The sequence below is a fragment of the Manis pentadactyla genome, chromosome 16 (genome assembly GCF_030020395.1).
Source record: "Manis pentadactyla isolate mManPen7 chromosome 16, mManPen7.hap1, whole genome shotgun sequence".
NCBI lineage: Eukaryota > Metazoa > Chordata > Mammalia > Pholidota > Manidae > Manis > Manis pentadactyla.
In genome coordinates this window covers 44,834,252-44,848,922 of record NC_080034.1, presented here as the reverse complement: position 1 = coordinate 44,848,922, position 14,671 = coordinate 44,834,252, and the positions used below count along the sequence as shown (strand labels likewise).

General features: G+C 40.6%; 2 non-coding genes across 2 annotated transcripts; both read left to right on the top strand.

Moving 5' to 3' along the window:
- The first annotated feature begins 1,965 nt into the window (after window positions 1–1,965).
- TRNAE-CUC (transfer RNA glutamic acid (anticodon CUC)) lies at window positions 1,966–2,037 on the top strand. The gene has a single exon. It is a non-coding gene; the product is annotated as a tRNA-Glu (tRNA).
- A 4,271-nt stretch (window positions 2,038–6,308) lies between these two features.
- On the top strand, window positions 6,309–6,390 carry TRNAL-AAG (transfer RNA leucine (anticodon AAG)). Its single transcript has one exon. It is a non-coding gene; the product is annotated as a tRNA-Leu (tRNA).
- The last annotated feature ends 8,281 nt before the right edge of the window (window positions 6,391–14,671 follow it).

Here is a 14,671-nt window from a genome sequence, read left to right as displayed (position 1 = left end):
TGAAGAAAAATCGATTTCAATCAGGCAGCATCCAATCCAGCAGAGAAAGGGCTCCGAGGAGATGTAGAAAATGAAAGACTTACAGGCGGAAGAAGCAGGAAAAGGGAAGTTATACTAGGCAAAAAGGCCGGTTGGTTACTGCAAGGTTACTTTCCTTTAGCGAATGGCAGGAGCCTATCAGGAGGATAACTTAAGGAAGGCTGCTTAAGGAAGAAAGGGCTGTCAGGAGCTTGTATCCTGCACAGCACAAAATTAAATTTACGGTTAAGAAAGAGCCAGGGCATTTGAAAGATGTAGGTAGTGGTCTCCTGGCACTGGAAGGCCGACTTCAGCTGGTGAGCAGATGATGAGGCAAGGAAGTGGAGAGCAATACTGTTTTGCACTAGTTTGGTGGTGGGTGGGAGAGTCTGGGGGAAGACGCAGGAACACAAGACAGGAAGGCGTGTATTCCCTTTCTGTTGAGATTTTGGCATTCTGTAGTTTGAAGAGAGGTAGGTAAGCGATCAAAGATAGGGCAGAAAGGAACCGGAAGAGAAGCCAAAAGCTCAGATGGAGTATTAATTAGCCGTGGAAACGAGGGAAAACTTTTCCTCTGAGGAAAGGAAGGAAGAGGTTGGGATATGTGAAGAACTAGTAAATCAGGAGTAAGGGAAAAGGAAGCTAAGGAAATATTCTGGCTCTTGAGGGCTCGGCCTCTCTCTCCCACCCTCTAGGCAAGAGCCACTTTTTCAGTTCAACTCAGATGGCTATCTGTACTAGGACCCTTTCCCTTTCTCTCTCTGTACCAGTTCCCCTGCCTTGCCTCTCTTTCTTCAGAGTTGCACAGGAATCCACTTAATTCAAATATTTATGAAGGAGCATGAAATCGAGAATAAAATGTAATTGGTATTCCTCATATTATATGACTGCTCCATATCTCTCTGGAAGATCGGTCCCCTTTGCATTAGTAATGGGCACAGAGTAAGGTTAAGGGGAAAAGAGGAATCATGAAATATAAACGAACAAGAGAAAGAGGAGTGATTCGGGGCCTCTTGCTTTGGCTTATGGTTGTTGGAATAACTCCATGGAATGAAGGTGAGGTAGGTATGGAAAAAGAGGAACATAATGTAAGTGGAGCGGAGACCTAACCAAGAAAGGAGATACTAAATATTACAAAGAAGAAGAGGAAGTGCTTTTTCTTTAGCTCGTTTGGCTTTGCCTCCTATTTCTAGTGAGAAGTTGAAGCCCATCCCTAGGCTTCTCCTAATGGAACAATCATTTTATTGCACAATCCTCTTGGGTCTTCATGAATTTGAGAAAAAAAGAGTCTCTTATTGTTTTCCGTTCAGTGAATAATTTCCTGTTTGTTTGGGGAGAATTCAGTAATTTAATTATTGGTTTAAAAGACTGCAACTTCCTGCCGAAACCCGGGATCGAACCAGATATCTTTCGGATTTTCAGCCTAACGCGCTCCAAAGCTGAGCTTTTTGAACTTCGCTCACCTTTCTGAAAATTAAGGTGTAATGGTTTTATTTTTGAAGTCTTTTCATTCACGAACTATTGTTAGTCACTTAATAAACTTAATAAATAAAGTTATGTAGCAAATAACGTAGATTTTTGCTTTTTTGAAGAAACCAAAGATAAATTTTAAAATGGTTTCCGTTTTCAAACGGCTCACCATTTAATGAGAAGAAAGACAACACGACAATTACTAATTAGTATCATAAGAACTGCCATGACGATTTAGTTGAAATTTGCATTTTTCTGGAGCAGAGGCACCATCCAACGACAGGCACTGATTACTCCTTTTTCGACGTCGCCACACCTCACCCAGTTCAGATTTTATTGGTTGGTGCGGAACAGTAGACCTATGGATAAATGAATACGATTTCACACTAGTTTGTTGAGAAATAGACAAACGGCAAACACATTTATATGAATGGAATAATTGACTGGTAAACTTATTTCCGAAAGCATTCCTTGCGGTCCCTGGTGGTCTAGTGGTTAGGATTCGGCGCTCTCACCGCCGCGGCCCGGGTTCGATTCCCGGTCAGGGAATGCCTTTTCTAATTTTCATTCCGGCTTAAGGGAAAACTTGTAAAGACTAAATATTAAAATGTACATAAGTAAAGTTTTAAATGTTCTTATAAAGAGTTCATCGCCTAGAAACCGCAACAGCTTTGGATTTCCAAGTGCAAAGTGACAAGCGATATATTTTCAATGGTTTAAAAAAATTTTGTTAATAAACACTTGATTTGGCGTTGACAGAGAGCCTGGCCCTAAGATTCTAAGTGCTTAAAATTTTAATTCATTCAGTTGGATCATTAGGTGAGCAAGAAATTTTGGAGACAACTGTTAATTTCAGGAGTTGGTTGAGACACGTTGATGAGAGAGTAGAAGTCGGGGTCACTTCTAGGAGACTTGTTTTAGCTGGTTGGTTGTGTGGGAGTTTCTGAATCCTGGGGTGCGGCTGGAATTTTGAACCGAGCCCCGTTTCCCGCGTATTTTGTCGTTGCTCAGATCCAGCTGGGTGCGGGTTACCGCTCTAGAAATCCCGACACAGTGACTTAATGCCGGGCCAAAGCCGTTTGAGACTGCCTTGTCTCTCTAGCGCTCCCACCTGTCTTTTCCTGCGATCTATAACTTGTTTGCGGTTTCCTTAAAAAGGATTAGAGGAAGGCCAATAGCAACAAAGGAAAACTGCTGTCACAAAACTGAGAAACAGGCAAACAATGTATTCAGCATCTCTGAACGCTCACCTGCGACATTTACTGATAGCTACTCGAGAAAAGGCAGACTCTCTTATTCTCTTTACTCTTGACAAGGTTTAATATTTGGTGTGTCTGCTAATTGGCTCCTGACATGAATCATCGTTAGTTGGTTTTTTTAAATAGTAGCTACAGATGTATTATTTCCTTCTCATTTCTTATCAGAGTTCGATTCACATATGACTTCTTCTCAAGTGTCCAAAGATCATGGTGTCCCTGATCTTACTTTACCAACAGATGAGGAAATGATGTTTTTATAATCTTGTTAAAGGAAGCAGCGCACTTTTTCTAATTAATTGCATATTTTCTGCACACCCTCCTCCCCCATATAAAGTCAAAGTTTCCAAAAGCTCTTTGAGCTGGGACATTCCTTTTTGTCATCTTGCCAATACTCTCCTTGAGTTAATACACTTTGACAGATATGTCTTATTTTTTTTTTTTTTGGTTTCTTCTGTATGTAGCAAGAATCCTTTGCTTCATTTCTTTTTATCTCTTTTTTCAGGGAACAGTCTTGGTGGGAACCCTGAATGTGCTTAAGTTTTCTTCTCTTTTAAAAACTTTTCTATATAAAGCTAACTAGATCAAGGACAAAGGAGTCTTCTTTGAAAGCTATGTGACTTTTTTCTTTTTTTCTGTTTTTCAATATTCACTCACCAGACTACTACCTGATTACTTGTCAACTCAGAGAGAAAATGATAAAAATATAACAAAACCAAAGTCTACATCAGGACTAGAGGAAGAAGGGAAACATGAATAGCTGTAAGATAAAGGACAACAGTTGAGGGTCAATAAATCAATCTCTGAATTTTAAGGGCCAGTGTAGGTTTGCACTACATAGTCCCAATGGAAGATGAACAATGAGCAAGACACAGTCTCACCTCTTAACACCCCTGAAACCCAGTTTTCTCATTTATAAAATGGGAATAAAAATATTTGTTGTATAGAGTTGCTATGAGGAGTAAGTGCACAAGTAATGCACAAATAACACACAGCCATAGTACTATCCTAATCCATATGTTTTTATTATCATTACTATTACTACTCTTGTGGAACTTAAATTGAGTGGAGGAGACAGATACTGTGAACAAGTTTTCTACTGGACAGAAAGAGTAATCTGCTAAAAGGAAATGTGGAAAAGTACAGTGATGTGTGTGTGTGTGTGTGTGTGAGAAAGAGAGAGAGAGAGAGAGAGAGAGAGAGAGAGAGAGGAAGGGAACTAGAAAGAGAGACATTCCAAGGTAGAGTGGAGTAACAGAATCATAGATTTGGAAACAGTCAGGTAGTGACAGCTTCCAGGAACACCTCTACACCTCCCTGTCACCCTAACTGGTCTATGGGGCTGTGGGAGAAGTGCTCCCTCCTTTTTTCATTCTTCTTCACCTCTTTCTCCGTCTTGTCACCCTTGACTCCTTCAGGAATCTAGATCTTCCCTATAGGAAAGGGCCTTTTGGGGAGAGACCTTGGGTCCAATCCTGACCTGGCCCCCTAAACTCAAACTATTCTTTTATTATTAGGCTTCTGGGCAGTCTTGTCTCACTCCAATCTCCTACCTCCACCTCTTCTCAGTGGATTAATAATTCCTCCAAGCAGGCCTTTCCAGATCTTCCCCAACTAAGAGTGACCCCAGCCCTTCAAGCACAACACTAGGATTTTATTACTTGATGAGTGTTTGCCTTCTCTGCCAGTTCTGAGGGTGAGGACCACCCATTACTGGCAGTGTTTTTGCTGAATACTCAGTGCTGAGCTTCTTAGTCTGTCTTAAGTAAGCATTCACGTAATACTTGTTGAATGAATGAATGAATGGACTCTTGATGCCCACTCATAGATATAAGCACTTTATCTCAAATTATTTCTTCATTGTTTTGTTTTTCTCACTCTTAGTTTACCATGCAGAAATGCAGACACTAGAGAGAGAAAACTGGTTCCTGGATTGAAGGGTCTAGATAAAGCTGATGATGCATTAAACCAATTAGCACCTAGTAGGAGAATGCTCTTGCTCTGTGTCTCTGAGGGTTAAAGTTGTTACAAAGTGGTCAGTCTCCATCAATATCTGTCCATCTTCCCCTAAGAGATCCAGAACTGGTGGGAGTCCACAGTCTTGAGAGTGGACAGGAGAGTACTGCTGTTGTGAGGGACTGAGAGAATCAGGCAGAGAGCTCAGACTGACACAGCAGGTGAGAAAAAAGGCTTCTAGCTTGGCCTCCTAGCTATGGAGGAACAGGGGAAAGTGAGGCTTTAGCTAGGAGGAAAGAGAAGGGGGTGACTATGTTGCTTCTGCTCTTTTGAGAATCCTTTTTTCTTCATCATTTTCCTAAAGTAATTCCCGCAGGAAATAACGTATGGTAATTGCTAAAGTAAAGCAGTTAGGGATGATGAGAAATTATTGCAACGATTTTTGACTTTTTTTTTTTAACAGAAGAAGGCCATATGAAGACAAAGCACATGATTTATAGAGGCTGTCCTTGAAGATTGGAGAGATGTGGCCATAAATCAAGGTATGCCAGCAGCCACTGACAGCTGAAGGTCAAGGAATGCATTTTCCCTTCGAGTCTCCAGAGGGAGGTTGTCTCTGAAGAAACCTTGATTTTTGCAGGTGATATTGATTGGACTTCTGGCCTCCAGAATTGTGAGAGAATACATTTCTGTTGTTTTAAACCACACAGCTTGTGGTAATTTGTTACAGTAGCCAGAGGAAACTAACACTTAGGCACAATGCAATAAATTCCATATGAAAAATCCCTGCACAGGAATTTGTAGTAAAGCTTTATTTTCATTGGTATATTGGATAAAAACACTTAGCGGCACTGAATTTTTTGGAGATGAATGACAAAGCGCTGAATTTCTTAGAGATGAATGATAAAACAAAGAGCAATTCAGCGTTAGCTCACTTTCCTTATCGCGACCTTATTTCTAACAATCCGCACAATGCATTTTCATTTTAGGACACTTTTGTCTGAGTCAAAACGTGGGTCAGGGAAACCCACGCGCTACCGCCTGCACTAAGAAGAGAAACTCAGTCAGCAGTCCTACTAAACTGCTGCTAAAGTATATTATGGCAGCAACTATAGTTCTAAACGATTCCAATGTCGGCTTTTCAAAACGAACCGCTCAACGCCGTGGGTGTGGGGGCGTTGCTGTGGAGGCGGGCCTCCAAGTTTACCTCCGGAAGCGGCCAGTGCTGCGCGCTCACCCCTTCCGGTGGGTTGCTGTTTCATAGCTTGCCGTCCACTGCAACCACTCCCGGCTCCCCTCAGCGGAGTCCAGGCGGTGTCACTGTCCACGGCGGACCTGAAACCCACTCGGTCTGCGCGGCCCCTTCCTCCAGTGTTGGTGACAAAAGGGACGGGCATATCGGATTTGCACTTTCCTCCCGCACTATTTCCAGTTGTTGGGAAGCAGAGTGTCATGTGTTAGGCTGGGGGATGGCTGCCTAGCGGGCAGAAGTTCTTTGGTGGCTCTGGGACAAGCACGGGCGAAGAGAGGGTCTCAAAGGGAGGGGAATGGGAGCCAGAAGGACATTAGATCTTAGGGAAAATGTGCAAAAGCAGAGTTGTTGGCAGTGGTAGCGTGGCCGAGCGGTCTAAGGCGCTGGATTAAGGCTCCAGTCTCTCTGGGGGCGTGGGTTCGAATCCCACCGCTGCCAATGATCTCCTTTAGAAAAGTCTGGCCTAAAATCCTTGGTTTTGTACACATTTCTCTTTCTTTCTTCAAAATCAGGACCATTCCTTTGACTTTTGTCTACCCAGGGACAGGGACAACTGCCTTAGAATAATAGTCAACCTAAAATGAACACTCAGTGTACTCCACTATTGAGAGGCCAAAATATTCTAGGCTCTGCGGATATAACAATGAGCAACACAGACAAACGTGCTTTTACTCATGCAGTCCTTACTACAAACAAATGGATGGATGTCAAGATTCCTGGAATCCGCTTGTGACTCAAGACTGATCATGATCATGCTAATGACCAGAAGGAATAATTTATATTCAGAAGATTCGCTGTTCTTCCTTTAGCCTCTGTGCAGCGTGCTTATTTCACGTTTGGATCCCTAGGTATTCGGATCCGAGAAGGCACTACAGAAAGCCTCAGCGCCTGTTTCCCAACTGGCGGAGACAGCCCACCAGGGCCTGTTGCCCTCCCCTCTCTGTGCACTTTTCCGCTTTCGCACTCGGCTGCACCTCACATTCCTGTGGCTTGTGGGCGTGGGCTTTCTCTGCTCTGAGCAGGTCCTTACGGACACGTCGCGTCTCTTTATTATCTTCTAGACCTTAACTTGTACGTTGTTTCCTTCTGGAAACCTTCCCTGATCTGCTCCTCTCCATTTTACCAGCTCAGCTCCGGAGTTACAATTAGGGAGGCTATGGAGGTGAAGAGTGCAGAGGGTCGCTGCCTTCATGGAACTTAGAGTCTAGTGGGGTTCACAAGCACTAGGAAAATTATTGCCTAAATGTACAATCTCTACCAAAAGAGTTCTCTGTGTAGACAGTGAATGAAGTCCCAGATTTAAGAGAATAAAGTTAGAAAATAATAGGCATTGCATGTTAGATAGAAGACACATACCAAAGTGTTCCCAGTGGTTTTTCCATCAGTCTCAGTTTCTGAATGTCTTGTGAGCCTCTGTGCTGTTTTTACTGATCAATAATCAATACTCTGCAGACACTAAGTGGGTGTTCAACAATTCAATTAAATTCTGACTCTAACTACCCAGAGTTAGTGCAGATCCCACAGGTTGAGGGCTCAGTCTCACAAGACTGCTTCCTACTTCAGATTCCATTTGCAAGTCTCAGGCTTCCCTTACTGTTATTCTAATGAGGCCATGTTAGGTGGCCATCATCAGCTGTAAATCAGAGGTTGCTGATTTGCTCCTCAGATTGGATACTTGGCTAGAATGGCTCACAGAACTCAGGACTACATTTGACTTTCACTTACCATTTTATTATAAATGGATATAACTCAGGAATACCCAGATGGAAGAGATGCACAGAGTAAGGTATGGGACGCGGGAGGTACCCAGAGCATCCATGCTGGTTGTAGGTGATGCACCCTCCCAGCACCTCCATGGATTCATCAGCTCTGAAGCTCTCCTAATTCTGTTATTTAGTGGTTTATCTGAAGGTTTCATCATGTAGGCATGACAGATTATTAATCTCCAGCTTCCTTTCCCCTTCTAGGAAGGTTGAGGGTTGAGTAGGCTGAAAGTTCTAGGCTTCTAATCATGGCTTGGTCTTTCTGGTATTCAGCCTCCATCCTGAAACTATCTAGGGACCCACCTAACATGGCCTCATTAGAATAAAAGAGGCTTCTCCCACCCAGGAAATTCTAAAGGATTTAGAAGCTGTGCCAGGAACTGGGGACCAAATATTTATTTCTTATTGTCCCACAGAGCCCATAGTTACCTTTTGTTCAGAATATCATTCAAGGATATTTATATAAAAACAGCTTTGGAAGATATAGCACTCCATCTGAAGCACAGGACAGGCATTCTTACTGAGTTTCCTACACTTATGGCTCCTCTCCTGTAACATCCTCTGCGTGCAGGCATTCATCTTGGTTCATTTAAGTCATCCTGTGAGAACTGGTGCTTGAAGAATCTGCACAAAGGCTGATATTCTGGCTCCTGCTACTGCTGTGAAAAATAAAATATCCTTCGTCTCTGAAGGCTACCAGAATATGCACTTTGGTATAAGGATTATTGCGCTAAAGGCACTTTAAAAAAAGCACAAGAAAGATGCTCTGATCCTTTCTTTTCTCTTTCTGGGAAGCAGGAGATAAAAGCCCCCATGTAGAAGACGTCCTCTCTATACCAACAGGAAAGTAATATTCCTATCAAAGACAGGAAGTTGAAGCTGATAGAATTCTGTACAGACCTTGTTAAAATAATTCTTATCTTCCTTTAGCCTCCCAATCTATTTTAATTACTTTGCACTTTTGCCTCTTCTTTGTTCAATCTAGTATAAAAGCATTTCAGTTTTGCAACTTCTCTGGGTCTTCATTTCCTTATGAGGGTTTCCATGTCATGTAAAACTTATATTAAATAAATTTGTATGCTTTTCCCCTGTTCATCTATCTTATGTCAGGCCCAGTTGAAAATCCTGAGAGAGTAGAGGTAAAATTTTCCTAATTTACATCTCTGACCCAGCAGTTTCTTGTCATCCACGAGCAACTGTAGCAGGCTAATACAGTAAATACCAGATTGTTCACAGTTCTTGATAGTTACATACTGTCAACAGGCAGAGAAATGGAGACAGAAACTATTATTTTCACTTTTACACTTTGGTGTCTAAATTGTTACCATTTATGTGTAAGTTGCAGTTCAAATTTAAGAATTACAATGCCGTAAAAGGAAATATACAGGATACTATGTGTGCATAAAATTAGTTTCAGCTAAAATAACATATTCCTACTGCTTTTGCTTATTTGGCCTTTTAGGTACTTCTTTCTTTTTGGCCAAGAATAGCCAAGTCAGTCTTGAAGAACAAAGGAATAGGACTTAAATTACCAGATGTCATGGTATTTTAAAGCTCTGGTAATGAAGCAGTGTGACATTGGTGTAAGGATAGACAATGACCAGTGGAACAGGCAGAAAGACCAAGATTTCTAGACTACACCCTTATTAATTTATCTTCAAATGACATTGTCTTCCTAAAATATTGCTATGATTCTGATATCTATTTTAAAAACTCTCAGTTGACACTTAAATATACAGTAAGAAACCTCAAGTTCCTTGCTTAATTCTAGGAATCTTTTGATGTTTCCTGGACATTTAAAATGAATGTTCTGAGACAACGCTGAAAAAAATCTCATATATTTTACCTGATGGAAAAAGCTTTTGATTTGTCTTGAAAATTTTGAAGGACTACCTTGTTGTGAGCAATGGGTTAATCTTGTTCTGCAATTATCCCAGGGTACAGAACAGCAATCTATGGGTAAAAGCTACAGAAAGACATTTCTAAACTTTGGTGGTTCTAAATCTGAAATCTGTACCTTATTCCCCTTTAAAAAAATTGAGTGAAATGGGCATTCTGTACTACTTTTGTGAAGGTAAAGTGAAAACAATTTCATAATACAAATGTTCTCGGTAAAATTTGTTGGTTTTTGCATTTAGAAAATGTATAGGCTAAAAAGGATTAAAGATGGTGATGTGAGAGGTGAGACAGAGGCCCCCTTACAAAACCACATATAATATGAAAATATAAATAATAATTAATCCTGAAAGAGCAACAGGAAAGAAGGCTGCACTAGACTGCACACACATGGAGAACAGAGAAGACCTCACAGAAAAGGGTAACACAACAAAGCCACGATCTGGCAGGATCCAAGCCCTTCCCCCACCCCAGCTCACTGGGCAGGAGGAAGAGAAATGGAGCAGGGAGGGAGTGGAGGCCTAGGACTACTGAACACCCAGCCCTGGAGATCTTCTCTGGGAGCACGAACTTACATTGCATGGAACTCTGGAGATTAGTGGGTTTGGAAAGCCAAGACAGGCAGAATACCTGGAGAGATTGAGATTCCAGCAGCTTGTGGAAAACAAGGATTCACATCTGGCTGCTCTTGGAAAAAAGAAAGGTGGCAGTCTGAGAGACTTCCTAACAGTGAGAAGGCTCCTAAAGGGGCAAGGATTGCACAGAGCTTGCTGATCAGGAGAAAGGACAGGTGGACAAAATTGTCCAGGCACACTCTGCTCAGAAGGTGGGAACTTTCAGGAGCTTCAGGTGTTCCACCCCTCTGGCTGGTGATGCAGTCCAAGGAACTCTACTCAGCCTGCTGCACCTTCCTCCTGGCTCACAAACTGGCAGCCCCTTCCCTGCTTTCAGGCCAGACAGAGGGAAGCCCCATCTATGGCAGCTACAAATACAAAGCATAGAGGCATTTGCATCTGTGTGCTTGGCCCACTGGTTCTGGCAGTGGAGGCAGGCACAGCAGCCGAGAAGCAGGAAACAGCTCTTTCCCTGCCCCCCCAGGCACCAGTGCTGCTCCCCTGTGACCCCCAACACCACTCCAGGGACAGAGCAGCTCCAGAGAGTAGAGCTCCTGGCACTAGAGGGCGCCACAAACAAATATGAAACAGCAAAGGAACTTGGGTCAAACCAAAATCCCACAAACATGGCAAAAAGGGTCAAGTGAAACTGAACTCATCAATCTTCCTGAAAGAGATTTCAAAATAAAAATCATAAACATGCTCCTGGAGGTACAGAAAAATATTCAAGAACTCTGGGAAGAATTCTGCATGGAGATCCAATCATTATGGGATACAGTATCAGAAAGGAAACATACAATGGAGGGGTTTAAAAGCAGATCAGATATAGTGGAGGAGATGGTAAGTGGAATAGAAATTAGAGAAAAGGAATACAAAGAAGCTGAGGCACAGAGAGAAAAAAGGATCTATAGGAATAAAAGAATATTGAGAGAACTGTGTGACCAATTCAAATGGAAAAACATTTGCATTAAAGGAGCACCAGAAGAAGAAGAGAGAAAAAGGGATAGAAAGTGTTTTTGAAGAAATAGTTGCTAAAATCATCCTGAATCTGGGGAAGGAGGTAGTCTCTCAGACCATGGGGGTGCACAAATTTCCCAACACAAGGGACGCAAGTAGGACAACACCAAGACATATAGTAATTAAAATGGCAAAGATCAAGGATAAGGACAGACTATTAAAAGCAGTCAGAGAGAAGAATAAGATCACATACAAAGGAAAGCCCATCAGGCTATCATCAGATTTTTCAGCAGAAACATTACAGGCCAGAAGAGAGAGACATGATATATTTAATGCAATGAAGCAGAAGGGCCTTGAACAAATAATACTTTATCTGGCAAGATTATCATTTAAATTTGAAGGAGGTATTAAATAATTTTCAGAGAAGCAAAAGATGAGAGCATTTACCTCCCACAAACCATCTCCACAGTGTATTTTGGAGGGACTGCTATAGATAGAGGTGTTCCTAAGGCTAAATAGCTGTCTGCAGAGGAAATAAAAACCACAGTAAAGAAAGCAGAACAATTCATTGCTAAAAAGATGCAAAATTAAATAAACTACCCCCAAGGGATAGACAAAGAGTACAGAATGTGACACCTAATATATAAAGAATGGAAGGGGAAGAAAGAGGAGAGAAAATAAAACCTTTTAGATTATGTTTGTAATAGTATACTAAGTGAATTAAGTTAGACTGTTATATAGTAAGGAAGTTACCCTTGCACCTTTGGTAACCATGAATCTAAAGCCTGCAGTGGCAATAAGTACATACCTGTCAATAATCACCCTAAATGAAAAGACAAAGAGTCACTGAATGGATAAAAAAAAATAAGACCTGTCTATATGCATTATAAAAGAGACTCAGTTCAAACCCAAAGACATACACAGACTCAAAGTGAAAGGATGGAAAAAGATATTTAAAGCAACTAATAGGGGTAAAAAGCAGGTGTTGCAGTACTTGTATCTGACAAAATAGACTTCAAAACAAAGAAAGTAACAAGACATTACATAGTGTTAAAATGTTAAGTCCAACAAGAGGATATAACCATTATAAATATCTATGCACCCAACATAGGAGCACCTACATATGTGAAACAAATACTAACAGAATTGAAGGGGGAAATAGAATGCAATGTATTCACTTTAGGAGACTTCAACACTCCACTCACTCCAAAAGACAGATCAACCAGATAGAAAATAGGTAAGGAGATGGAGGCACTGAACAACACATTAGAACAGATGGACCTAACAGATATCTACAGAACACCCCACTCAAAAGTGGCAGGATGCACATTCTTCTCAAGTGCAACATGGAACATTTTCAAGAACAGATAATATACTAAGGCACAAAAAGAGCCTCAGTAAATTAAAAATTTTTTAATTTTACCACCCAACTTCTCAGATCACAAAGGTATGAAACTAGAAATAAATTACACAAAGAAAATGGAAAAGCCCACAAATGCATGGAGACTTAAAAACATACTTGTAAATGACGAATGGATCAATGACCAAATAAAAATAGAGATCAAGCAATATATAGAGACAAATGACAGCAATAATTCAACAGCACAAAACCTGTGAGATGCAGCAAAGGCCATGCTAAGAGGGAAATATATTGCAATACAGGCATACCTCAGGTAAGAACAATCCCATATGAACAGTCTAACCTCAAAATTAATGAAACTAGAAAAAGAAGAACAAATGAGGTCCAAAGTCAGTAGAAGGAGGGACATTTTGAAGATAAGAGCATAAATAAATAAAACCAAGAAGAATAAAACAATAGAAAGAATCAGCGAAAGCAGGAGCTGGTTCTCTGAGAAAATAAACATAATAGATAAACCCCTAGCCAGACTTACCAGGAAAAAAAGAGAGTCTACACACATAAACAGAATCAGAAATGAGAAAGGAAGAATCTCAGTACGGACACCACAGAAATACAAAGAATTATGAGAGAATACTATGAAAACATATATGCTAACAAACTGGATAACCTAGAAGAAATGGGCAACTTTCTAGAAAAATGCAACCTTCCAAGACTGACCCAGGAAGAAACATAAAATCTGAACAGACCAATTACCAGCAATGAAATTGAATTGGTTATCAAAAAATGACCTAAATATAAAACCCCTGGACCAGATGACTTTACCAGTGTATTTTATCAAACATTTAGTGAAAACCTAATACCCATCCTCCTTAAAGTTTTCAAAAAATAGAAGAGGAGGGAATACTTCCAAACTCATTCTATGAGGCCAACATCACTCTAATACCAAAACCAGGCAGACACCACAAAAAAAGAAAATTATAGAACAATATCCCTGATGAACATGGATGCAAAAATATTCAACAAAATATTAGCAAAACGAATTAAAAAATACATGAAAAAGATCAACCATCATGATCAAGTAGGATTTATTCCAGGGATGCAAGGATGGCACAATGTTAGAAAATCCATGAACATCATCCACCACATCAACAAAAAGAAGGACAAAAACCAAATGATCATCTCCATAGAAGTCAAAAAAGCATTCAACAAAATTCAACATCCATTCATGATAAAAACTCTCAGCAAAATTGGTATAGAAGGCAAGTACCTCAACATAATAAAGGCCATATATGACAAACCGATAGCCAACATCATACTTAATAGTGAGAAGCTGAAAACTTTTCCTTTAAGATCGGGAATAAGACAAGGATTCTCACTCTCCCCACTATTATTCAACATAGTACTGAAGGTCCTAGCCATGGCAATAAACACGACAGAAATAAAAGGCATCTAGACTGGTAAAGAAGAAGCTAACTGTTACTGTTTGCAGATGACATGACACTGTACATAAAAAACCCTAAAGAATCCACTCCAAAACTACTAGATCTAATATCTGAATTCAGCAAAGTTGCAGGATACAAAGTTAATACACAGAAATTGGTTGCATTCCTATACACTAATGATGAATTAGCAGAAAGAGAAATCAGGAATACAATTGCATTCACAATTGCAGCAAAAAGAATAAAATACCTAGGAATAAACCTAACCAAGGAAGTGAAAGACCTATACTCTGAAAACTATAAGACACCTTGAGAGAAACTAAAGAAGATACCAATAAATGGAAACCCATCCTATGCTCATGGGTAAGAAGAATTAATATTGCCAAAATGGCCATCCTGCCTAAAGCAATGTACAGATTCAATGCAATCCCTATTAAAATACCAATGTCATTCTTCAACAAACTAGAGAAAATAGTTCTAAAATTCATATGGAACCACAAAAGACCCTGAATAGCCAAAGCTCTCCTGAGAAGGAAGAATAAAGCTGGGGTGATTATGTTTCCTGACTTCAAACTCTACTACAAAGCTACAGTAATCAAGACAATTTGGTACTGGCACGAGAACAGACCCATAGACCAATGGAACAGACTAGAGAGTCCAGATAGAAACCCAAAGATATATTGTCAATTA